This window comes from Anser cygnoides, chromosome 3, assembly GCF_040182565.1.
Source record: "Anser cygnoides isolate HZ-2024a breed goose chromosome 3, Taihu_goose_T2T_genome, whole genome shotgun sequence".
In the NCBI taxonomy this organism is placed as follows: domain Eukaryota; kingdom Metazoa; phylum Chordata; class Aves; order Anseriformes; family Anatidae; genus Anser; species Anser cygnoides.
The window spans coordinates 65,858,448-65,885,932 of NC_089875.1; the positions used below are offsets into that span (position 1 = coordinate 65,858,448).

The 27,485-nt window shown below is 43.5% G+C and overlaps 1 long non-coding RNA gene across 1 annotated transcript; it reads left to right on the top strand.

Annotated features, from left to right (window-relative positions):
- Positions 1-1,219: 1,219 nt before the first annotated feature.
- LOC106032442 (uncharacterized) lies at positions 1,220-27,250 on the top strand. The gene is made up of 4 exons (XR_007163872.2): positions 1,220-2,329; positions 21,383-21,554; positions 23,821-23,890; positions 25,978-27,250. It is a non-coding gene; the product is annotated as an uncharacterized lncRNA (long non-coding RNA).
- Positions 27,251-27,485: the final 235 nt, after the last annotated feature.

Here is a 27,485-nt window from a genome sequence, read left to right on the forward strand (position 1 = left end):
GGGAATGGCTTTAAACTAAAAGAAGTGAGATTTAGATTAGAGGTTAGGAGGAAATTCTTCACTCAGAGAGGGGTGAGACAGTGACACAGATTGCCCAGGGAAGCTGTGGGTGCCCCATCCCTGGAGGTGTTCAAGGCCAGGCTGGATGGGGCTTTGGGCAACCTGGTCTGGTGGGAGGTGTCCCCGCCCATGGCAGGGGGTTGGAACTGGAAGGGCTTTAAGGTCCCTTCCAACCCAAACCGTTCTGTGATTCTAAGAGTCTATGACTGGGAGTCTTGCACAAGGCTCTCAAGGAGAAGTTCCCCATGTACACTGTACATGAAGGGCACTATTGTTCAGAAGCAGCTGTGGATCCATACATATCTGATGATTCATCGAATAATTTCTGGTGATCCTGGAAACCTGAGTTTCCTGGTGCAGCAGCAGGAGCACTCACACATTTAACAAAGGAAATGGACTAACTTTGCTTGTTATTCCCCTGGGGAACATCAGGTTCTCCCTCCCAGTGTCAAGGAGGGGACTAGCAGTCAACATCTGAAAGTACGTTCCTTCCTGCTTTCCCACATGATGGTGTGTTGTAGAGGGATGATGGACAGCCAAGTGACATCCACAACAAGGAAAAGTTGGTTGAGTTTGCAGTTTTCATGAAGTGTTTCCTCATTTCATCCTAAACTGTTATGGAAAATTGAGACATGCTGAAACAATACCGTCTGCAGATTCACTGAAAGAGGTGGCTAAACCAACCCAGAGCTCTTAGCACATTTTTAATCTGAACACTATACAGAATGGAGAAAGGAAAGAAGGAAACAGGCAGCTTGCTTACCAGTAACCAGCGGTCTTTGAAATAGGCAGTCCCTGTGTATAAACACTCAGAGGGGGAAAGTAGATATGCCTTTCCACCTGCCCAGGCTTGCTAAACACACATAAACACAACCCTCTTGGCCACCTTGTCCACAGACAGGCAGATTAAAAGGCCTCTGGGGGGGAAGGGAAAGAGTGCAATATATCCAGACCATGCATGTTGCAGCATTCCCATTGCTGTTGTTCCTGGGTTTGGGGTTACACACACCTCCGCACTAAGAGTCCCTCCTAGCTGTAATGCCATGCGCTCACAGTTATACATGAAGGGCTTTCAGAAATTTGGGCTTGGGCTCCAGGTAGGTGCTCAGCAGATGTCATGGACATTGCCAGTCCCCACTGAAGCCACTGAGCTTGCCTGGGGCCATCACTGAAATTACTGCTTTAAGTGGTAACTGGTAAAGGGCTGTGTAAAGGAGACTAGCTGTTGTGTCTCTCCGCCTCTGCAACAGACTGCCAGGAGTTACCCTGTTGTGAAGCCTTCCCATAACAAGTCACGAGGTGAAACAAATGGCAGATTTGGGGTCTGTGGAGCTTCACCTCAGGTAACTGCAGTTACTGCACTCACTGAGCTTTGCGGAAACCTGAGACACAGTTGTGGTGTTTTGGAATAAACATTTTACACAGAAGGAACAATTTTCAGTAAACTGTGGGAGGGAGAGAAGCTTTGCCATTAGAAGAGGAAGCTGGAAATAAAGGCTTTTGTTCCTTCCTGCCTGGAGAGGTCACTCAGTGTCTCTGAACTTCCAGTTACCTCCTATAAAAAATATTACAGCTGTTAATGCGAACCATTGTAGTGCCTGGGCACAAAAACGGACAAGCTGAATGGCAGAGCTGGTCATTGTATTTATTTTTTTTTGAGGAAAAAAAAAAAAAGAATAAAATGGGTGCAAATTGTAAAGTCTTTTCATTTTAAATTGCTGTAATAAAAGGGGCCAGTACATAACAGCCATGTAAAGAATAACAGAGAAGAGGAAAGGAATGGCAAGGTGGCCTTATGCCTGGAGAAGCAGAGCTCCTCTATCCCAGGTGTGCAGCTGAGTGCGTCCCGCAGACCCCCAGGTCTGAAGAATACCAGCCAAGGAAACCTGCGCCCTCCCTGGACAACTGCAGGCTCCTGTTCCTGCATGCCCCCTGTCTCCCTGCAGCAGGTCAGGCTGCCCCTCCAGGGCTGCCCAGCTGGATTACAGATGCTCTTACGGGCACCCTGGGAAAGCTGGGAAACATAAAATTAAATTTTTTTTTTTTTTTTTTGGCACATCCAGAGTCTGCGCACAAACACCTCGGTCAGTCTCGCCCCTGGTAACTCCTCCAGCTCCTCTCTAGCGCCTAGGCGGAGAAGCTGGCATTGCCGTGGCATTTGCTGGCAGCCAGCTGTGCCCTACTTGGAGAGCAGCTCTCCGCTTCTGCCTCCTGCTGCCCCGTCTGCCCGGCCACGGGAGAATCCTGCTGAAAAAAAGTTGAATATCAGGTTTGTGCCGTAACAAATGTATACGAGGGTCTCAAATTAACGTCATGTGGGGAACCTGATTTTTACACTTCCTAAATTTTAAGTGCCTGACTTTGCACCGTATCAATATTCATAGGGTTTTTTCTTCTTTTACGCTTTGTTATTGTTATGGGAAGCTCTTTAAGTACTATGAGCAGTCCCAAAAAAACCCGCAGGTTATTGGGAAATATATTAATTTGTTCCAGATCTCACTTTACTTATCACCATTGGTTTTGGAAGCCAGCAACTTTAAAGAAGGGTTGCAAATTGTTTCAGCATGTTAAAACCCACAGTGGTGTGTAAGTTCATCTGTGTATGCCATGTGTCTTAAACAGAGATGTGCATTTTATGTCAAACATTCAAAATGACCACTTAAGAACATGGGATTTTATTTAAATTTTGGCTGCCCAGTAAGTGTTTGACTGCATTTCCACTAAATAATAATGACATCAAGAGCTTTGTTAAATTAACCACAAGACCAGTATGTGTTTCCTATGGCTTTCTCAGGGGATGTCCAGTACACTAATCCTGCCAAAAGGCAATATCCGAAAATATTGCAGGGACTGAGTATGTTTCGAGAGAGACTGTGGATGACAGATGACTGTCAGGCACTAAAGTCCAGCATAGACCTTCATAATTTAGGATTATTGATGCTATTCTGGAATGTGAAATAAATATATCAGTTTGATGTCAGCCCCCTTGGGGTGGGCTGATCACTGGAACATGTAGATGAGGATTCTCTACTGGTGCTGGGAACTTCACAGCACATCTGCTTTCCTACCTCTTGTGTACCACTGGGTTTCAATACTAAAAACTGCTGACCCAAGCCATGTACACAAGCAAACATTGGATCCCTTTTTGTGGATATGTAAGTCTGTCTGTCTTTGCTCAAAGATCCAACTAAAAGTGACAGTTTTATTTCCAGTGCTTACTGATAAATTTTCCAGTGAGCTGATCTGGCGATAGAAATAATGTCATGTGAGTTAGGTATAACATGAAAAGCATATAGGTCAACAAACAGTTACAGTGAATTTCTTACAAGTGAAACAAAATGATGAAATGAACTGCTTAAAAATATTTTATGAATGGAAAAAAGGACTTTATTTTCTATCTTGTTGGCTACGAACATGTTATTTAACTCTGCTGTTGAATCAGCCTGGCAGTTATACTAATATCCAAATGGTGACAAGTTCCAGGAGCTGCAGAAGCAGTGCTGAATGCAGTGGACTACTGTATAGAGTTTGGTGTCTCCTCTGGCACATATTTCCTGTTTTTTTTTGCGCACTGTCAGATGCTGCGGCATGCTCACAGCTAAAGTGACCCTCTTCTGCTTACTAATAAAAGCTGCCCTGCCTGTGAAGTATGAAACACTGGAGATACCCCTGTGAGTAGTCATGCTGCATGATCTGGAGACAGATACCTGCTGCTCCAGGAAAAGCAGATGCACCTGTGAGTGCCCGGCTGTGACACTTTGATGGGAGATGGAAGAGCAGAAAATGGGCAAAATGCTGTGTATCAGTTCAGGCACTTGGATGAGGGAAAATGGGATCTGAATGAAGAGAAACAGAGGGAAACCATGGTGGGCATAGAAAGGGAAACTGCGGTGGATAAGTGTTTCTGACCTTCTTTCTCATATATGTCGAGCTGATTCTCTCCTACCGTGTCTATTCTTTTCATGACAGGCTTCATAACAGTGATCTCACAGAAGCACAAGGAAAGAACATCACTGGAAAATGGCTATTTAAAGGTTTTATTACAAAAGGCCAGAAATATACAAGCATACACTGACAATGATAAGACACCCAAAAGCGCCCGTAATATCTAATATGCTGGTGCAGAATGTGAAAAAGCTAAGCTGTTGCATTGTATCTGCTTAGTAAATCGGTTAGTTTCTTTGGGCTTACTTTTTAGCAAACTGTTTTATGGGCGTATGTCTTTTATCTTTGCAATAACCACTAGAGTTCAAGTAAGTTTTGTGGTATTACTTAAAACAAAACTGAACTGACTATGTTTCCAACAAGTCATTCCTTCAGTTATTTTAGAAACATTTTTCAGCAGTATAGCAACAAAATTGTGGCGAGTTCCTAGCTGACAAAATGGAAAAGTCATGCCTTGCACTCAAGTAGAAGCATTTTGAAAGATTACTTTTGGCAGGGAAAGAAGCAGGTTGTCATACTGAAGCTGCCAAGTGTGTGCTTTTTTGACATAAGAGAATTCTAGCTGTTCACTCTTTGGTAACATGGCCACTTAAGAAAACAATGAAGGTCGCTCTAAAGGAAGTGCATTAGTTTATATCATGTACAAATTATGACTGATATATCTGCATTAAAAACAAAAACAAACAAATAAAAAAACACCTTCAGCAAAGCATTTTGCAACCACAGATTGTCTGGATACCACCACAGCTGATGCTAAAAGAGGTAAATGCCACTGACAGCAGCAATAGAGCCATACCAACAATTTCCGGTTCCATCACTGGCTCTTGACAGGCCAAGAGATGTTTGTGTTCATTTCTTCCTTTTCCTACGGCTTTGCACCCTCTGCTCCAGCAAATGCACATCAGCTGGTCTATTTTCCTTCCATACTTCCCATACACCAACAAGTAGTTGCTGTTGTGTTGCCATTACCTGGCTGTTTGAGTTAACTGAGTGCATGAAAGTAGTAATTGTCTATGTGGAGTCACCTACCATGGTGGCAAGCATTTACACTAGGGGTAATTCACAGCTGCTGATGTTATCCTTCATAGAGTGGTCAGTGCATCAATAAGCTAGGTGTAACACAGGCTGGGAATCACAGTTTTAGGTGAAATCCCTGAAGTATGCAAATCTGACTCCACACTCATTTGTCAAGCATCCAAATGAGTCAGTTGTGTGGCCCACTGTAGGAGCTATTCTGGTTATGTGTTTATTATCACTCTGAATTCATGGCAGCATTAGTAAAGTCACTACTTTTTTTGTGGTATTGGAACTGCAGAGAATAAATTTGTATGCCCAAGTGACGTGATGTTTGGTGGTAGCAAGGTGTACTCATTCCTAAGGTCCTGGGCCGTGAACAGGGCAGCTGCACTGTAATACAAGCCTATGGTACAGATATCTTGTGAATGTGTTTTTCATATTGCTTGGTTTGGCCATGAAATAACCAATCCACTCAGAAAGTGAACAATTGCAAGTTAACAAGAGACTACATTTTTACTGACTAGTGACTGTTTCTGGTATTTGCCCACTAGAGGGCTGTAATTGTTGAAGGTAGGTACCTTAGACTCTTGGAAGGGGCTTCAGATGACAAAATCTACTTTCCATTCACTTCAGAGCCCTCGACCTCACTTCTGTTACTTAGAGATCATCAAGAACTGAGAGCCAGCAGAACAACAGAATTCTTCAAACCAAAGGTGCAATATCTACCTTGACATTCCATCTTTGGCAAGGAGGAACTTGCAAGAAGGGGTCCAGGCATAGCCTAATAGTTATGTCAAACGAGTTTATGAATCAAAGTTGTAGGCTATAAGGAATATAAAAAGTGTTTATCAAAAAATAGACTGTGTCCTGGATCTCAGAAAAAGGAAGGACAAAGTGAGAATTTCCAGAAGTCAAGATCTTAACTTAAAAATAAAAGGGATTATATCAAATGTCAGCAGGTAAAGTAAATAATGCAAGAGAAGAGAAAAAGAAGTGTATCTGCTGTGCCATAATGATATTACAGGGTTTAAAGATAATCTGAGTATCGTGTAAAAGCGAAACACTTCGTCTCAGCTTTCACTAGTGATGATCATAAAAATCATAGTGATGGCCCTGAGGTAAAAAGAAGAAAAGTAAATGATAGTAGGTACATTATCATGTGTGAAGTGGAAATAAGACTCAGATAAGCTTCTTGAATAAGATATGGTAGATAACATATATATACATGAAAGTCTATTCACTGTGTGAGACTGAAAGTTCATCTCACCGTGCTTCCCAGTTAGGAGTATTCTCCAAGCCTCCAGCAATTGGTGGCCTGGGGATTTCAAGAACCAGAGTAAGAATGGAGAATGTTGTAATTATTAGGCTTTGGTTGCTTCCTCTTTTGTTGACTAATCCATATGTCCCCAATCTGTTTCTAACTTCAACCATCCACAACATCTCAGGAAAAGAAATTCCAGAGGTTGTCTGCAGCTAGGTTGAAGAACCGCCTCCTTTTGTTGTCTTCTAACTTGTCTCCTGCTTCATAGGGTGGAAGAGACAGCGGGGAACATGTACTTTCTGTGCCCTCTCCATGCACTCCACAGGGCAATCTCTGCGAAGCCAGTCAGAAAAGTGTAGTTCAAGCAGCAAGCATTTTAACTCAGCTTAATGCTGAGATACAAAATAATTAAGGAAATGGGGGAGAATAGAAAATAGGACAAAACATTACCATGGTTGCATTAGGTATTCCAGACTGATGTGAAATCTCTTTGAGAAAATTAAAGCTAGCTAAAGAAAGCATAGTGTGTCTGATATTCCTGGTTTCTAGTGAAGTATTTGATATTGTGCCACTTGAGAAACAGTCAGGCTGAAGAAACTGGAGATTAATATCAGATACATGAGTTACACTCAAACGGGTAGGAACAACAGGCTGTGGTGAAAAGAAACCTCTCAGGCTGGAAGGAGTCATGCCTTGAGACTCTGTTTTGACACTGGTGCCACTTAGTGTGTTTGTTTCATGAGCTAGGCATAGAAAGCAGGAATAAGCTGATGAAAACCACGACCAGCGATAAATAGAAAGAAAAACATGTCAATACAGATGAAGATCAGACCATCACATAAAGAGTTGATGAGTTTGAACATGACCGCAACTGAAAAGGGATGCGATGTAATAGTACAAATAATTGCATTTAGGAGGTGATTGGAACATCTGTTATAAACTGGGGCTCTGTAAGAGGCAATAGGGACTTTGAAAAAACGGTATGATTTGGAAGTGAAAAAGACTTATTTACCCTCAGATGTTTTATCAGGTCTGGCATCTTAGACAGAGCAGAGAGGTACTATTTTGCCAGGTGCTGGTGAGCTTGCATTTGAAATTTCATTTTCCCCACTTCAAGAGAAACTAGTTTGGACCGGAGTAGTGCAGAGGTGGGAAAGGAGAGTGATTGGGGAATCAAAGATGCAGTTTACAATAGGAAAATAGCAGAGGCTGGCAGGTTAGCTTAGTGGGGGGGATATGATTACTCTCTATAAACACATGTGGAGAGAAGATAAGCTAACTAAAGCTAATTTAGAAAGAAACTAAATGCCAATGTAAGCATGAGAACAAATGGCTATAAACTGACTGCGAGTAGGTAGAAGAAAACATTTTGGATGGCGTTAGATCAGTTCATAAAACTTTGATTCCATCAATTCATCTAGCAGTAAGGGAGAGTCCAGGAAGATATTCATTTTCTCATTTTCTATCACTGACTGATGAGCCACTTGCCTCTGGCCCTCAGGAGCTTGTACTGGCAATGCAAGTCCCCACAAAGGGTACTGCCTACTTGGTGATACCTTTCCTGGTACAAATTACGTGCCAACCTTGAGCAACTGCCAACAAAATGTACAAGAGCCTTGGCACATTTGCCTGCTGTTGGTTGCACCAGTTTCCAGAACACAGTGTCCTTCCCACTCTCTTTTGGATAGCCCTGTCTCATGCTGCCTATTTTTAGCTCCTTTTTTTGCCCACTCTCTATGGTGGGGGTTTTGCCTCCAACCTCTTAAAATGCTCTTCGTGTTCTACTTCCATTTCCGTCATTTCTTTTTTTTTTCACAATCCTCCCTTTTCCTCAGTAATTGTAAAGCCTACACAAGGCTGTCTTTGAGATATTTCAAAAGAACACAACATTCTCTACACACAAGGTTTTCAAATTCCTTCCTCTTTTCTGTCCAGGGCCATACTATCTGTTAAGTCTACATTTTGTCACATCAGCTTCATTGTTTTCTGGTCCTCCTATTAAAGTTCTGAGAAAGCTGTGTTAACCTCACGTGCTTGTAGTATAAAACACACCTGGGAAGATGAGTATTAGCTGCTTGGAAAGCAGTGCTTCCAGTAAGCTTAAATTGCATGGGTTCGCAGAGCCTCTTTTGCATGTTACTGTAGGGATGTTTTTGTGGTTTCTTTTACATTACTGCTGAAGAGAGGGAAGCCTGACTACAGAGTCAGGTCCCTCCCCTCACTGTCCTAGTCTGCTAGTTCATCAGACCTGGGACCTGTTGGAAAACCCTGGGGCTGCCTCCGGCAAACACATCTGGCTTTCCTTCCCTTGGGCTGGAGGGCGGGAGGGGGCACAGCTCCAGGTCTGGGTCTTGTTTTGTCTTTCTCCACTGGTGGAGTGAGGAGTTTGGACATGCCTGAGGCACGGACCTGGACCTGGGAGCTTGTACCACAGCATACTCATAGCCCGGCACTATCTAGGCTCTCACCTGTGAGCAGCGTTAATTCATCTTGTGGTAGTTTAGGCTTGCAAAGTTCATTTTAAGGGAGCAACATCAGAGAAAACACCTGTTTTGCCCAAAGCTGTGGTAGGTCTGGTGGCAGCGTTTAGAAAACCTTATCTCCAGATCCAGAAATAAAGTCAGATAAACAATAAAATCATCAACATCATGTTTGATACTAGGATATTTTTCCCTTTATGTGACCAAGCATACGGTCTCTCCAGTCTTCATATATACATATTATGTATGACATAGATGAAAACCCACTTGTGAATTTCAGGCCTACCATGACTACAGAGACATAAGAAGAAACGCCCTGGATTAGAGTGCTGCTTCTCGTTATGTCCCATAGATTAGTTAATGTGACGTTCCAGTGATATGAGTGAAGAAGGGCATGTATGTTAAGCAATGGGTGACAAGCTGGTCTATGTCACAGTTTTGTCAGTCTTCTCTGAGTTTCTTTACACATTGCACTTTAAATTACAAAATGACAAATGGTGGCTCTGCACCAAATCATTCCATTTTCCATGCAAGATAGACAAATATAAATCCAAGTGGTCTTTGGGAAGCTACCTCTTATTTGTCTGCTTTTCTTGCAGTGAAGAACCTGTCTCAGATGTCTGTAAGACACCAGTTCCAATTAAGATACATCGCAGTTAATGCTTGATTTGAAATCCACATAGACATCTGAGACAAGAGTGCATCTTTCATTTCTCTCTTAATCTATGCCAGTTTGCTAAGAGCCCTCCTAACATTTTCTGTACTGCCCTCTTCTTCCTGTATATCTATTGATCTCTATTCTCTTGTATCTAATGATCGTTATTGAAGGGGTCATTTTGAGAATAACATTTTATCCCAAAAAATAAGTATGTCACAGGCTGTGGGACACAGAGGTACATCTCTGGGTGTTTCAGTTGTACTGATCTTTCTCAAGTAATCTTTTGTGAAAATTGATAAGCAATGATGATGGGAAGGGTCGTGAATAAGAAAAACTGGAGGAAGCTGGGAAAGGAGTATATAAACAGAGACTGGCTTAAGCTCTCATTTAGTACCTCCAAAATACATAGACACCAGGGAAATATTTCCTGAACTATTTAAAATAACATAGGGACATTTTGAACATATGCCACCAGTGTTTGCTCAGCAGATGACCCTGCGTCACAGTGACCATGTCAATTCAGAACCTGTAATAAGGGATACTGGAGAGAAACTGTCAAAGAGGACTGTGCCACTGAGAAAAAGGTTAGACTTTTTCCCTGTAACAAGAAAATTACCTTGAACAACCTTCCTGAAGCTCTGGATTGATACTTGATACTCTGCAAAACAGGGTAGTGACTTTTCTGCAATTGATTTCTGGGACTGAACATCCGGAATGACTTCTCGCAGCAAAGCTCCCCCCAGTGACTCAGAGTGCTGGCTAGTGCAATACTGGGCTCATGGCAAGGAAAACACCACTCCCTTCTTGTGACTGAGTCCTTTTAGGCTCCCCTTAGTGCATCTCCTGGCAATGATTAGGAACATCTACTTATTTTTTTAAAGGCTACTCCCCCTCCCATAGACTCCAGTCCTGTGAAGTCCTTAGGAAACATACCAAGATCTGAAAAGCTATTGTTTGGTATTTCAAATCCTGGTCCCTTTATGTCCAGCTGGTGGGAAAAGAGGAGAGAGAGACAGAAAGAAAATAGAAAGGCGGCGGCAGGGAATGGGGGAAGGGTTGGAAGTTGAGCGCAAAACGGGTAGAGCTAGGCATAAACATATCCAAAAGACACAGAAAAGTGGAACAAAAGTACCTCAAGGTACACTTCATCCTGGTCCTGCTGGATGTTTCTTGAGGGGCTTTGTGCAGGCAGGGGAAGGTTTCCTCATATGAAATAGCCTGCAGGGAGGAGTAATTAAAAATACAGGCACCTCAATAAACAAGGCAAAGAGAAAAAAAAAATCAAACCAAACACCAGCAAGAATGAGAAAGAAAAAAATATCTAAGAAGTATCTGGAATATAAAGGCGGGAGAAAAAAAAACAAACAAAAAGCAAGTATTCTGTAAGTGGCTTCCTGCCAAGGACAGATGATTTTATCTCTCTGTACCGCGGTTCTTCCCACTGCAGAATGGAGCCATAGATGCTCTTCCAATTTTTCAGAAATATTTGAAGTCTAGGAGTTGTTTGGATAGCTATTAACAGCAGATAATGTAAGCAAGAGAGAAGCTTGCTACAAAGATGGAGTCATCTTGGGAATATCAATACAAAGACAACTTTATAATAGCCACCAAGATATGATAGTGCTACTGAGACTTTGTGGGAGAAAACAAGGACATATGTAATGAAGACAAAACAAAACAAAACAAAACAAAATTAGTAATGAGTATTGAAAAGAATCAGCAATATTAGTGTGCAAGGAGTTCACCTAACATGTTGTAACTTCAGTGTTTTCCCCTGCTATAGTTAAAGAAAGATTTTACTTTGAAGTTTAAGTCAGTCTTTTCTTTTGGTGTGAGGTTACCCCTCCCATTCCAATCTCCAAGCAGTAGGTCATCAGACTTGCTTATTGTCTGTGATGGAAAAATCTTCAGAATAAAGTCTTATCTTTGGCCAGCTGGGCCAAACACACAGCATATTTGCACAGTCTGCTATCCTGTGGCAAATGCAGTTAAGGTCTGTCTGATAATCTGATGTCGTGCTTCTGATAGACATGTGTAAATGTACAGGCGACATGGAAAGCTTTGTTTGGTGCATTTTTGGGTCCCTTCCTTGGCTGAAATGAGCTTGTGAAATGGCTTCCACTAGTAACAGATGAAAATTATAATAATCTTTTTCATCTTTGACATCACTGAAAAACACATGGCTATTCTCTGTTGCAAAATCCTGATGGTCTTTGTCAGTTGTTTGGAGCTTTGGCTACGGATGTATCTTCCTTACCCATCCCTGCAATATCTTATTTCATCTCGATATCATGTATAATTACATTATGCAAACTGTTGGATGATATTTTATTTTTGTTCAGCGCCACTATGCCTTAAACTTCAATTGAGTCATGGCAAAGTTTGGGACATGCTTGGAAAAACAATGTCAGAAGAAGTTTGGATGGGTTTCAGGTCTCTCATATTTCAAATGATATCTGGCCACAATGCAGACAACAAATTGTGACCAAAATATTATCTTGTCGGAGCTAAGAAATTTAAGGAAGATACATAGATAAAAAGAAGGATAAAAGCATAAGATTATAGTTGTGTGTGTAAGTGAGCAGTAAGGCAATGAAACACCCATTTCATTGGCAGGAGTGCAGGTGTGTTTCTCTGTCTCACAGCTAAGCGTGTGCAGAAAATTCAGCTGCAATTAAGGGTGGAATCTCTTCTGAATTCCACTCTTCTGGCTGCACAGGGAGATCTGCTGGTACTGTTTTTTAATGAGGATAGCCCCACACAGTTTCTGTCTTCAAACTTCTGGGATTGAGAAACAAAGAATGTGAGAGCTGTGAATACTGAGGAAGCTAATATTTTTCTTATTCCACTTATTTAGAAACCATGTGTGGACTACCTGTCTTCTGGAGCTACACTATGGAACTATCTCACCAGTATAAGGTTTTGAATTAGGATATTGGTGAAAAAGGCTCCTGGTGACCCACATCCCTGGATGCCTGGATTCAGGATCCACTCATTGGTTTAACATAGGTTTTTGCATATCACTCATGCTGAGAGTTACCCAAGTGTCTTCTAGTGCTGCCGTAAGTGTGGCTTTACAACTGCAATGTGTAGTTCAACCTTCTCCCCATTCTTCTTTTCCAGTGCTTCATCTTAGTAGGGCTAAATGCAGGATGGCACACATTTCTAATGGGTAAAGGCAGGACTTAAGTTCTCTTTTTCTGTTTTTAAGAATTTGCTGGAAGTTGCAGTGATTCTTTTTCTACATTCTCCCATCGTAGCTGCTAGGTGCTTTTAAATATCACTGCTGCCACGATGGAGAAATTGGACCATGCTCCATGAAGGGCTTATGAAGGGCTGAGCATATGTGACTGCTTCCATGAACACTGAGTTCCCTCCACAAAGATAAAGGTTTTAGTTCTGGGTTTGTGATCTTTGTGATCACTGCAACGTTATGGCTCACAAGAAGTCAGGAATGAGAGTATTGCCACAGTGCACAGCATAAGATAAAGATTACAGTTTTTACTGGGACTTCAGCCCTTTTCCTTAGATTACAGTGTTAGGGATTGCAGTAGTGTTCTTGTCAGTAATGTACCTGTCATGCCATGGCCAGAAGCTTTATCTATTGATAAAAGGTTGAAGTGCCATTGTGTAGAGCTTCATTTGCAAAAGTCATTTACCTGCAGTTACCCTGAAGAAATTCAGGATTTAGTTTGTCATAGTGGCACTTGCTCTTTGGGAGTTCAGTAGAAGTGTTGTCTTGTAGCAAAAGTCTTTCCATGCGGTCAAGACTTTCTGCTCAAGGTAGCTGCGGAAATCCCCATTTCTGGGGTTTCTGTTGCAAGGGACTGAGTGTGGGTGATGGGAGGGTGGCCCTGCAGTGGGAGGTGGCACACAGGGCAGAAGCCCCCCCCCCCCCCCCCCCCCCCCCCCCCAGAGGCTGGGACAATGATTAAGGGGGTGATGCTGCCATGGTAGGCTGAGCAAGAATAGGAAGGATATCAGTCTTGAACCTGTTCTGGTATTTATCTTAAAAAACAAACCAACCAAACAACAACAACAACAACAAAACGCATAGATTCTAACTTCTAAAAGTGGAAAGGGACGCAGAGGATGGCCAGCCCCTGACTGGTGATAGGGCATTTTGGGGATGCTCAGGCAGCCCTTTCCCTTCACAGGCTGGTCACTGCAGCGCATTTCCAGGACAGCTTCCCAGAGCTTATCAGGCAATGGCAACACCAGCCTCAGGGCAGCCTTTTGTCCTTCTGAATCATTGTCTTCTGGAGGGGGAAAACTTCACAAATCATCTAAAGACCAGAAGTGGAAAGAGGTGGCATTTTGGAAAACACACCGATTCTGTTTTTTCCTCTCCCCGCTCATGTGAGAGGGGACCAGCTGACTGCTTTCTGGTACCTGCATGGGATGAGAGTGCTTGCCACACCACAGTAAACTTTGTCTCTGCTAAATCAACCCTAGAGGCTTAAAATACACTTCTAAAGACCCTTTTGTCTGACTGGTGCAATGTCGTGTATCCCTGATGCTGGTCACATTATGTCAGTTTCACTTGTCACTTTTCAGCTACCTTTACAGCATTGTCTTTCTGAAGGCTTCTGCCAATGAGCCAGCTGAGCTACTGCCTCTCTGCGAGGACTGAGCAACAGCTGGAAAAATACATTTAAAGACTTTTATTAATCTCTGTTTATACCCATGAGTTTCTGCAGTACTTTCAGGAAGGGGTGATATTAGTGAACTCTGAAGACCTAATAATTTTAGAATTGCAGATTTCACCAGAGGTTTGGATGGACAGGAAACACAGTGAGCAAGATACAAATGTGCATCACCTATATAAGCACTGGATTTCTCTGTCAAAGCACAAGAAAGGATGTTGGGAGGGTTTGTCAGGAATGTAAAACTACACTGCTTCCCAGTGATGGCAAGGTGCAAAAGTATAGCTTCTCTTAAATTATGAATAAGATATATATATAAAATTATACATACACACATCTATATTTGTTTTAGATTGTCCACATTCTGGGAAAGAAAAGGAAAGGAAAGCTCAGTTTCTGCTATGAAAAACCCACCGCTAATGGAAAAAATTATCCTTCCCATTCTTCTGTGTATAATGAGATGCAACTATGCTTCCCCGCCACCTTTAAGTTCACAAAAACTTCTTTGTTTCTCTAATCACGTGGGAAAACTCCGCTGGCTGTGTACCTAACAACTGCAGAAGTTAGTGCTGTATTTCACTGCCCCCTCCCCTGTTCATTCTTGTATCCATTGCAATTATCTGTCCTTTGAAGTTCAATGTGTCACACATTTAAAATGAATGCTGGAGGTATAGCCATAGGTCGGCGTGTGCCGTTCATGCCTTTAATTGTAATCTATGCCCTGTTTTCTCCAGGGAATGTTTGACCTGACACTACACTGAATTTATGAGAGAGAAATCCCCTCACAAAGGCAAATGCTGAAAATTTGTTACATCTGTTTCACCTTGTGGGAAAATTACTTGATTTACAGAAAAACTAAAAAAACTAAAAACATGGAATGAAACCACACAGCATCCCAGAAGCAGGTCACTTCTGCTGTACTCAGAGTTTTCTTCTGGTACTTTGCAAACTGCAGAGCAGCATGAGTGGCCAAAGTATAACCCTATGACTGAAAATACAACAAACTGGAAAGCAGATGCAAAACAAATGAAGAGATAGTTTAGGTCCAAACTTAGTGCTGGAAATAAGAGCTTCAAGCAAAGTCAGACATTGATTTAATCTATCAGTGTAATTTTAATATGGCCAGGAGCTTGTAAGTTATCATTTTATCTACCTCCCCTGGGAAAGCACCAAGAATCTTATATAACACAGTACTTCAGCATATATTGTATTTAGATATCTCTGTAAAACTATTAATTTCTGTTTCCTCCTCACTATTACTTATGCAAATCCTAACCTAAAGGTAGAGAGATGCTCTAGCTTTCTGCCCAATACGAGAGCTATGAAGGAAAGCTTGTGTTCTCTGCAGACTGTGCACTATAAGCCCTGGTTTCCTGGTCTATCACACCTTGTCTGTGAGCAAGTCCTATGTCCAGCACAACACTCTTGAGATGCTGGTTAAAAACAAATTACAGTTCCATATTCTGTTGTCATTGCTGTTACTGATTTGGTTTTGCTTTCATGTTTGTTACTGAGAGAGCTGGAAGAGGAACATGTGGGAGGGTGGAGCTAGAAACCCTTGCTTAACCTAAGAGCATCTGATCAGCTGCATTTTGCCTTTCTGGAAGACGGGTAGAGTAAGTGAGGATGACAACATTTGCTTCAGTAAATGGCAGCATGGTCCCCCATCCGAGATAACTGATCCAGTGTTCTCAATGCGCTTGTACGTCTGAGCCACATGTGGACCAGCATCCCATCACAAAACATGCTGCTTTCTCTCATAAGCTGAATCGTCTTCTGCTGCATATCAGCCACCTGACATGTCTAAGATGTCACCTACTTTACCTGTTAGTATTTGTGTTAATGCTGCACGTATGTTAGCCAACATATTCTCCTGCTCTCAATTCTTTACTCAACACCTCTTCTAAAGCCAGAGGCTAAGGGATCATCCACTTTGTGGGAATGGAAACACCCAGGCTGGGTCTGCAGAGCCAGTGCCAGGACTGAAACAACTTAGTTACAAAGACCCAGAGCGCAGACCCGTGCCCATATGGTCATTCAGTACCCGTAAGACATATCTGAAAATAATTATTTTCACAATTCCAGTAACCATGTAATTATATAAATTACTGCTTCCAAACATATTCAGAGGAGACTGCATGGGACTGCCTTACTGTTTTGAGGGCACACCATGCTGGGTGGACTCTTGTGCTGGGTGTTGTGTGCTGTGCTCTGCTGCAGAACTGAGAAATGCCCCTCAGTCATCACAGTGAGGGTTGTGGCACAGGGACACAAAGGCACAGAAATCAAAGTCAGGCAGCCTGAGAAAATGTCAATTACAGTAATTGCACTGAAAATGCATCAGGGATCAGGCAACCAGCTGATCTCAAACAGGCGAGGATCTGACTCTAAATTTTTTTCGGCAATACATTATGCTAAATGGGATGAGCAGCGGTGTGACAGTATGTTAAAACATAGGTATTTGTAGGTACATATTGTGTTTCAACCACATCTGCTTGTAGGTAATTTTATACTTGGCTTTGAAACACTCGTACTCTTACCCATTTTTATTGTGTGTGGTATACCTAAGTAAAGACATCTGCTTGCAACGTAGGTGCGCAGGACTCCTATGCAGAGGCTGCTGAAGTCCAAAAAAAAACCCTGCCTTCCCCAGGAATCCGCATTCCCACCAGCAGCATTCCCCGGACGCCTGCAGCTCTGCCCAGCCCCTGGGCACGGCCAGCTGTGCGTGGCCCTGCTGGCCAGGACAGCCGCGGGCCGCCCCGGTGGTGCCTCCCCAGCAGATGTACCCAGTGGGCCGAACCTCACGCACCCGACCTGCCGGAAGACGTGGTGATGGGCCAGGCCCAAGGAACAGCTGCTCGAGAAGAGGTGGCTTTGATCGGTACCACATCAAAGCACCGAGAAAAAGAGAAAAATTACGGGCATTCCCTGAGAGCTCTTGCTCAGGGAAGGCCTGAACAAGAGACAGTGTACTTGCTGTATAAAATGTTTTCCATCTGACACTACTCTCATACCCTTCCCTGGCAGGAGCACCACTCTTTTCTCTCCCCCTCTGACGCCTCCATCTCCCGATGCACTGCAGCCCTCAGTGGCCTTGCCCCGTCCGCTGCAGTGCCAGAGCTGTTTCTCACAGCAGCTGAGCAGCGAGTTGTTTCTCTGACCACAGCCCATGACAGGAGTGAAGGAGAGCCACCTGCTCTCCAGAAGAGATGCTTTGCAGCAGCGTTGGCAGGACAGGCACCATCCTGCCTCCAGCTGGTCGATGCTTTCACTGCCCCTCACCTTTGGTGCGTGGCACTGCGGTGACAGGGCAGGCTGCACGGGCGGCCACCAGGCCCTGGGAGCCCCCGGGTGCCAAAACAGCTCTCTGTGCACCCCACTGCCATTGCAATCATTCCACAAACTGCTCCCTGGCTACAGCGTGTTGGGAGAATAATTTTTAGCTTCTTACTTTATGCAGTATGAATGACTGTGATGTAATCACCAGTGATAGGACCCGCGGGAACGGTGTTAAGCTGAGGCAGGGGAAGTTTAGGCTGGACATCAAGAAGAGGTTCTTCACCAAGAGGGTGGTTGCACACTGGAACAGGCTCCCCAGTGAAGTAGTCACTGCACCAAGCCTGTCTGAATTTAAGAAGCGATTGGACTGTGCACTTAGTCACTTGGTCTAAACTTTTGGGTAGACCTGTGCGGTGCCAGGAGTTGGACTTGATGATCCTTATGGGTCCCTTCCAACTCGGGATATTCTATGACTCTATGGTTCTATGACCAGGATGGGCTGAGAAAACCCACAGCAGTCCATACCCAATAGCCACGGTGCTGTCCAGGAAGCCTGGAAATACAGAGACTTTGAGAAACCTGTGCTAACCGTATTCCTTTCCTTGCTATCTTGTTGCAGCTCATAAAGAGTTTATTAGATTCTTTGTTCTCCATCAAAGGTAACATGTCTGCCCTACAACTCCATAGCTTCTCTGTTTTCTGAAGATATGAGTGTTATTCAGGTTACATGACATGTGTGAACACTGGATGTCTAATTTGAGTTATCAAGGCTCCTTCTGTAATTATGAGAGATGGCACCTCAAGAGAGTCATTTTAGGAACCACCGTAGGATGAGAGAATTATCTGCTGGGGAAGATGCTTGTCTTCCTGCAATGACCGTGCAAGGTGGGTTATTAAACTAGCCTAGATGCCTGATGTTCTGGCGATCCACGTTGGGTAGCATGACGTGTTTGCTTGTCTGAGTCCTGAAAACCTCCATGGGTTCAGCTGGGAGTCAGATGAAGTCAGGTAGTTCTCAAAACACACCTGCCTCAATACAGGAAACTGATTCAGAAGAAAATAAAACCCAGAAGCTAGCTTTTCTAAATGTTCTCTATTTCACTCTTAGCCTGAGAGCTGAGTTCCGAGGCAAGCTGTTCTTCTTGTCTCACTGCAGGTGATCTTTGTAGTGAAGGCAGATGCAAAGTTTTAATATTTGCCTTCCTCTGTGCGATCAAGTGGTGTCATTTCTCTTACATTACATGGTAGTCCAGCTCTTCTCTCGTCCTCCTCTTATAATTAATGTAATCAGAGTATGCTTCTTTGTTATCCTTTAAGTCTATTGGTATGAATGTGTATATTGTAGAATTACAATTTCAGCCACACAGTAATCTACCTTGAATGATTACTGCATGGCTGTCTTTTAAATTCTGACATGCTGAATGTTTTAGGATTACAGACAGGGATTAATTCACATCATGGACTAATCTGCTGCAAATGTCCATTTAAAAAGTCTTTTTGCATCACTCCTCAAAGGGGGCATCAAGTATTAAGAGAAGAAAAACAGCAGCTGAGCAAAACTAAGAAATGAGATTCCACTTTAAATGGTGTTAACTGATATATATATTTTTTTCATATTTCTAGATTGACACTGTTTGGAATATATGTTCCAGAACAAATTTCTGCTGTAATCAGGCAAGCGGGTTGTTTTGAGCCAAAGATTTAAGACACGTAATTTTTTTGACTGCAGTATGGTGGTAGTTAACAAAGTGATTTTAAAGAAAGAGCATGAATGTCCTTGTACAGGATCTGCCATAAATACAGCTAAACTAACTATACAAAGGTGTCTGATGGTGTTATATCCTAGCCACGCAGGAGAGAGCAGTACTGCCAAAAATCTGTCTCTGGCTCCTGGAGCTGTACCTGGGTGCTAGAGGCTTTAGTGTGCTGCAACAGCTGAAGCACTGCAGCTCCTGTGCGGGAAGGGCAGTGCGTGCTCCTGGCACTCTCCGTGCCCCTCGTGCTCCCGTGAACCTGTCGCTCTGCGCAGCTGCTGTGTGCTTGCTGAGAGAGGACAGATGTTACGTGTGAGGCAGAGCACGTAGCTGTGGAGAACATTGCCCTATCAGTTTTTAAGTGCTGTTGAAGAAGTGACGGCACCGAGTGGTTTTCAGAAATAAATGCAAACGATTAAATGTCCTACATGTAAGGCAACAATGGCAATGACAAAAAAACTGTGTGCGACATTTTCTAGACTGCTAGGCAGCCTTTTTCCAACAGTCATGACAACCAGCCCGTGACGCTTTAGCAAGCTAAGCATGGTTTTGGGATGGGACACCTTGCAGGAAAGCTAAATGTTGTACAAGAAATAATGGTGTCCTGGAAGTTCATTAAGGACGCGGTCATTTTTCCCTGGGAGTAAGGAATGAATCAGTGTCCCGGCATGAAGTTAAGGGCTCCAGACCTCCGTGCTCATTGTTAAAGCTCCAGTAAGGCTCTTTGTAACAGTTAGCTTCTCCTCTAAATTTCAAGCTGAGAAATTATGTTCTGGTTGTCTGTTTTCCTACAGTGGTTTTATTTGGGCATGATATACTCATTGTCTGTAACTGTTGCAGTGTCGCTGTTTGTTCTCATAACACACAAAATGTTCCACCTTAGAAGCAACCGCTTTTAAGGGATAAATAATGGCAGCATATGCAGCACATAAAGTACTTTAAGATTCCACACAATGAAACATCCTATATTTTGAAGGATTATGTTCTTGTTCTTTTAGGCCTCAAACAGGAAATATTTAAGCACATTTTCAATTAAGTTGCATTGAAGTTAGTATAATTGAAGTCCATATTTTTAGCATGTGCTTCTAATTAAACACATCCATAAATGCTTTCCTGATCAGAGGTCTTAAAGCCTGCGAAAGCACAGAAACTGAAACATTCTTTTTCAGCTACTCTGGGTGCTTCTCTCAGTACATACGTTTGAAAGCAATCACCAGATTTCCTCCCTCCTCAGTGTTGTTCCCAGCCTCAGCTGGGAACTGCAGTCGTACCTATAGGATCCCAACCTCAAGGCTACAGGTCACTTAAAGCAGTGCTGGAAGGCATGGTGCCTGTATCTATATGTTGCACAGAAAACGGTCAAACACACACATGACCAACTTAAAGAAGCACTAAAGGTGAAGGTGGCCCACAGCTCCAGTCACACAAATGAATTTAATCTTCCTTGCAGGCTGATTTGGAAGGATACACCAGGCTCTGGTCCTCTTCAGAATGAAGATAGAGAGCCTGATTTAAGCCATTACTAGTTTGCTCTGGCTGGAAAAAGAGAAAAAATTGTACAAGAAAGGGTTGATATGGGTAGAACAATGATAATCAAGGTTTTGCAGCGTGTAAAACATGGGTGCTTTGGGCTAACCCATCCCACTCAGCACTAGAAAGGATCAGAGCGGTGTGTTTACATGTAAGGCACTGCTTTTGGCTGTCTGTTCCCTGGGTTATAGCCCTGGTCCATGGAGGAAATGTTTGGGTTTTTGTAGCTTGAAATCACTGAAAGAAAAAATGAATGAAAGACTAGATCCATCAGGCCTTATACTGCACAGTGTCTGTCTGGTTACATACAGATGTTTGTAAATGCAAGCTGCATGCCTTCTGCCTTTATAATAAAAAATAATCAATTTTTATTATTTTCTGCATTATGTCAGGTAAGTAAAAAGCAACTTGCTTTTGTCTTTCTTCCTAGGTTTGCAGTTAAATGAACAGGTATACTTCAGAATCTATTGGTAATGAGAGTAACAATTCTTTTTCAAAAAGTAAAGCAGTATCTGGCTGCGATTTTATGAAAATAAGCTGACAGTTATTTGCTGCCTTCTTTTACTGTGCTCATCATGTCATTTTTGAATAAACAACTTCTGAAAAAAAAATCAAAAAAACACAGAAGATTTCTGCATCTTACTTCATCGCTTTATTTTGAGAGAAATTTTCCTGTGTGTTTTTAATTCTGATCTCTAAGAGAACGGAAGACTAATGATACGCTGTGTTTCCACATTTTCTTTTCAAAGGCCCTGGGTCCGAGTCCTCCCGTTGCCTTTGGGGAGCACTTGCTACAGCAGACGGCGTGCGGAGCCCCTGCCGGCCAGGTGCTAGGGTTGGGCTTGCAGATCTCGACAGCTCCATTGCCGTGAGGAATGAAGCTGTCAGGGGAAGACATGATTCTCTGGGCTTGGCCCACAGGTAACTTTGATAGGTCTTATGCAGGATTTGGACACAGAGGACAAAAACTAGGGTCTGTTGAAGGATCTGCTTATAAAGCATCCAAGAATGCTACGAAGTACGTTAAGCCAAATGTTTGTACAGTGATTGAGAAAATCCAACGCTAACTCTTCACTTTCAGTGCTGCAGTACGAGTGCACTGCAGGATCCCAATGCATTTTGGCTTCTGGTTATCCAAAGAGTACTGCATTATCCTCGTGAAGGCCCTCGTGCTAGTTTCTCAGGGTGGTAACAGCCTCAGCTTAAGTATCTACTTCAGTTCCAGGCACATCCCTGCCAGAGTGCCCTTTGCGAGTTCTCCCATAGCAGGGCTCAGATAACAAACAGCCCTCCACTGGCATTTGATGCTTCCTTGTCCTACCCTTGAGCACATTTTGCTTCCCATTCTCAGCTCCCTGGAGCCTGGTTCTGTGATTTTAACTTCTCGTTTTCTTTGCTCCTAGCTGTAGACCTCATCTCTTCTTCCACTTCTCCATGGCTCTGGATAGTCGAGCTAAAGCAACATGTAGATAGTTAACCATAAACAAGCTCCTGGGAATACTCCAGTATTTGTGATCTTGTTTGTAGCAGGAGGAACATATTTTTTATGCCTCCATTCCAGAGAAGCTTATTCAGCTTCCAGTGATTATTACATGGCCTTAAGCCTTGTAGGGGTTATTTAATATTATATTTTCCTTGCTAACACATGCCACAATGCTCTACTTATTATTTAAAGCTTTTCTGCTAAAAAGCCATTGTTCATGAATTAGTTTGATAAGACTTGTATAAATACAGAGTTGTGACTTTGCATGTGAACCATTTAGCCTTTTTCATAAGAAATAATTCCTAGTGTTAAAGGCTCCTCCCTGCCCCACAAATCATTTTTTTTTCTAGTAATTCCTTCTCAAGGAAGATGCCCCAGGAAAATCTGCTTGTTGTCTAAGGTCATCTCAAGTATTTGTATTTTTTGTACACATGGAAGTAAAAATCCTTAACCAGCAGAGACACCATCGCTCATTTTTGCCCTCTTCCTCCTCCCCCAAACGCTTGCTACATTAGTCCCCATCTGCAAGCCCTGGATTATCTACTAAGAGATTGTATAAATGTGCTTCATGTGGTTTTACACCTCTAGGAGGTGGTATGTACTGAGCTAGCTCCTGGGCCATGCTAGGCCCCGGTGGAGGCTGGTTGGGGACAGTAAGGCCCGTGGGTGCCCTTAGGGCCGTGACAGATAAGGGCACTGCTGACACTGCCACCAATGGCATTAATTGTGGTTTTCTTTTATTTGGTAGCTAGGCTTACTTGAAAAAATGGCACCCACATGCCACCCAGTGTGGTATCCGTGAGTGTGCTCATATTCACATCTCTCAATATCTTTTGAACGGCGTAGCCAATTTCAGCTATAGTTGGTAGGGGTCACCGAGGTATTAATGATATTCCCACAAGGTTCATGAAATCACACAGGCCTATTGTATCACCCCAGCTGAGAGAAACACTATGGAGGGAGCGCAACCCTAGTAGACACCTGAGAATCCACTGGAGACGGAGCTCTCCAAAGGAGAAACTTTATTCCCCTCCGGACACCAGCTTTGAAACACGAGTCTGTGGGAAACCACGTGCCCTGTGAGCTGGCGCTCAGAGTGACGCACTTGGCGGACACTTCGGTTTTCCCCCCTTGCACCTCGTTTGGCAGCAGCTCGCAGTGAGCCGCCGGCTGGTCTGGTCAGCCCGCATTGTTCTTGCTTTTCCCTCGAACATAGAGGTACATTCATTAAAGCTCTGCATTTGCAGTTAGTGCTTTTTGCACATTTACTTGTAAGGAAAGGAATAGTGGCAGCAATAGCAGGTTTTACAGAAGTATCTGGAACAGGAAGCCATCTACACAAGCAATGCAGGACCCCAAAGGAGCAGCTAAAGAGCTTCATGCTTTGACTGATCTTTAGGAAGGAAAACAGCCCTTACCCAGTGCAGTTCCCCTCCTGAACTTGGCACAAAATACTTCATCCCCCCACCACAGGAGCTTAAGCAGCAGTAATGACAGTTTTTTAAAAATCCATAAGGGATCAGCATTGTATGTGCAGAAAGACAGGCAAGCAGCAGCAGTAACCCTGTGTGTAGCAGGAGTGAAAAAGCAATGCTGACCTCTTTTCTGTGGGCTCCCAGGAGGGTGGGTTTGTGTCACAGAGAAGAACAACCCTTTTGGTGTCCAGCTGGAATCTGAAACAACCATCTCGTTTTTCCTTTCCAGAAACGAGGACAGCCTTCTGCAAAGAAGTAGACGTGGCGGTCCAGAGACTGCAGAACTGTTAAACCCATGTGTAAGTGCAGTTGTAGTTGGCAAAACTCAGAATGAGGCTTCTGGAAGTAGGACAATACTCGTGCACAGCAGTTGTAGCCTGAAGGTGTTTCAGCAGGCACCTCTCTACCTCCTTCTTACTGGTATCATTATCATAGAATCATTGCTGTCTCACAGCAGACAAATTTGAGGTTTGAACAGTGCAGGAAAATATTTCGCAAAAGTACCCAAAAAGCCAATGATTGATGTGGTACACTTTGACCTACCCTCAAAATGAGTTTTTATGCACTATACCGTCAGCTGAAAACGGAGATGATTTGTGCCTGTGAGGACATCTTCCCTATAGTTTTAATACCTAATAATGGGCTAAAAATCATTGCTAGCGCTGGTATAGTGCCCTTCCCTGCTCCTTGTCACTCAGCCACTGAGCTTTGGGAAGCCTGCCAAGTCCCTGACAGCAGCTTCTTCTCGTGGGAGCAGAGCTGCACAGCACAATTTGATCCAGGAGAAGAGGCAGGGTTTTCAGATTTTATTCTGGTGTCAGCAGCAGAAACCTTCAAAGCGGGGGAATAGTCCCCAGCTGCGAACTGGGTTGCTCAGGAGGTACCACTCTTGTCATTTCGTCAAGCTGATCAGGGTAGGGAAGAGCTCTTTTTCTAGGCTGGGTGCACTGAAGAGGCGCCAAGGCCTCCCACCCACAGTCCTCATTAAAGAAAAATAGCAACAGCACAAAGCCCAAGGATTGTTTACTTATTTGTAGTATCTCAGCAACGGCTACTCTCTATCATCTGGTTCTGCTTTGGTGATTTCTTCTTTTATTAAGAAGAAACGCCACATGCTGCCACACAAGTAGCTAACCTCCTGCTGTCGGTCAGAGGCTGCCCCTTATGCCAGGCAGGACAGAGCAAGGGCTCTGCTCCCCAGCTGTGGGACCTGCCTTACAGGAACGGGGCACAGACCAGGACTTCACCATCGTTCTCTCTCTCTCTTTTCCCCCCAGTAAATCCAGTAATCACCCAAACAAAGCTCAGGTTTGTGAGCGACGCTAGGTCACGCAGGACGACTAATTTTGGTTGATGCATAAGCTAACAAATAAATAAAGTTCTGGACATGCCCAACCCGTTCATTTCAACATTTTCAGGAGGAAACATCAAATTTTAGAAGGTTTGATTCATGAGGCGACTCTGGCTTTCACAATGCAGAGAAGAAAGAGGTGGCTGTATGTCCCTTCCCTGCATCCCATTCTTATATTTTAGCGGCTACAGCACTTGTCTGAGTGGGTGATTAATTACTTTAATTACTTTCTATAAATTAGGTTGGAGCTTCAGTTTGACATACTGGGAGATCTCCACTTCAGGGCAATTTTTCAGAGTGTTGAGACAATCTCCTGAGAAGGAAAGGACCCAAGCTCAAGTATGTTCTCTGCAGAAGAGAGCATGGAAAGAGGGTCGAATTATGCCTTCTGGGTAAACGCTGCAACAAATGAACTTTCCTGGCTAAGGATGTAGAATCAGGGTACACCACCTTCTCAAGGCTTTTAAAGGCACCTGGTAATTTTAGCCTTTATTTTTGATTTTTCTTTTTGTTAAAGATCTTCACAGTTAAATTGCTGTTCAGAAAAAAAAAAATCAGTAAAAATAATTCTGAGTCAAACACTGAATTTAATTTATTTTTTTTTGGAAGCTGCACTGCTAATTAGCATAGGTCAGGACTAGTACTGTTGGAAGAATTATCTGTTTAGATAGCAGGTTCTTTATTGCATTTCTGTCTGGGACAGATGACACCTCACTTATCCACAGCTCTATAGGGATATTAGACAACTCCTTTGCAGTCACACAGTTGTAAAATCTTACTCTTAATTTGTTATAAAAGAGTTTTCTGGCCTATGGGCCAATCAGTGCTTCTGCCTGTAAAGGAGAGTCTGCCAAAACCTGGGGGAGGAAACTGAAGGCCTGAAAAAGAGACAGGAGACCGCTATCTTAGACTAAGCAAAGTTATCTGGAGAGGGTGGTGGTGTAGAGTGATAAAGCTGAGCTCGGTAGCAGCTGTTGTTACAAGATAAAAAGTGGAACTTGTATGTGGACATCCATCTATCTGCTTATCTTTCAGGGCTACCACACAGGATCTCGGTGGTGCTGGTGCCCAGGTGTGGCAGGCACTGCATAAACAGTGGGGGAGAGCCAGTCCTGGCCTGAGGCCTCACAGCCAAGGCAGATACTGGCTCGGAGGACAGAAGATCTGCCACCTCCTTCACATTAAGACTTCTTGGCTCATCTGATGCTGCAGTTAGTGTCTAGCCAAGGCAGCGACTGAGCCTAAAACTCTTGGACATCATGCACCATGCGGCCATGTGTCCGAAAGGCTCAGGGAGGCATCAGAAGAGCCAGAATGACTGAATCGAATCCCAATCACTCCACAGGCAACCTCTGTCCCAACCCAGTGGGCAGAGAGGATTGCTCCTTTCCCTCCCACACCCTACCACACAGCTTGCTTACTGGCCCCTTTGTACTTGCTCCCCTTGGTTAGGGGACTGCCCTGATCCAGACGGCGGAACAAGCTCTGCATGTACTGCTTTAATTGGAGATGGTGAGGAGCACAGCGGGAATTGTTCCTGAGTACTGGAAACAATACTTATAAAATCACTTCACAGCAGCCAGTAACGCTACTGGCTGGAATACAAACAGCTTTGGAGACCAGTGGCTAGTCAAGAAGCACTCTGAAGAAGTGCTTATGCTTCTTCACTTCCCCATCCACCTGTACTTCTGATCCTGCAGGAGGAAATCTTTGGGGTAGGAAATAAGCAAGGGGAGCATTTAAGAGAAAAGGAAGATATCAGTGCTCTCCACATGGAAGTACGTGAGAGCCTTCTGCACCCAAAACAGAGCAAATGAATTTACACGACAACATTGCAGTGTCTGAGATCTCTGGGGGCTCAATTTTCCATAATCAGATCTAAAGACCTCTGCCTACTTTAAGTAGCATAATGGATGACGGTGATTTAGCACCACATATAACCACTTGGTTTCTGGTTTGCATGTGCAATATAAATATGTAAGCTAAGTACACAAACTCAGGTGGCCTCCAGGGCTGAAAATCCTCAGGCTATCCATGCCCTCTCTTACATTAGCAGCCTGGAAATGATGCTGCATGTTCCCTGCTTTTCTGCATTTTCCAGGCAATCTTGGACAAAAAACAAAACAAAACAAAAACGTTTGGTGCCCTTGCAGCCCCAAGTGCTGAACTTGTCTTTTTGAAATGCTATGTCAACAGCTCTTCACTAGCAGGCCCATTATTTTTATTGGCTTCAGCTCTCTGGCTAGTGTTGACAGGTTAATTTACAGTAACAGTGAGAGTCACCTTTACTCGCTATACCAGAAAGCGCAGCCCGCTCTGCACTTGAATGCCACGCTCTCAGGAGCAGGAATGTGGAGAGCGAGTAAGTGCTGCCTCACAGCCTCACTCAGGCACTCGGGGACTTGTACAAAAGAATGCTCTTTTGGTAAAATAATTTTTGCCAGCATATACAACTGGAGCAGGAATGGTTGCAATTATTTCTTACCGTGCTTGTTAGGGAGGACACATGGGAAGATTAGCCTCAAGAATGTCACTCTTGGACA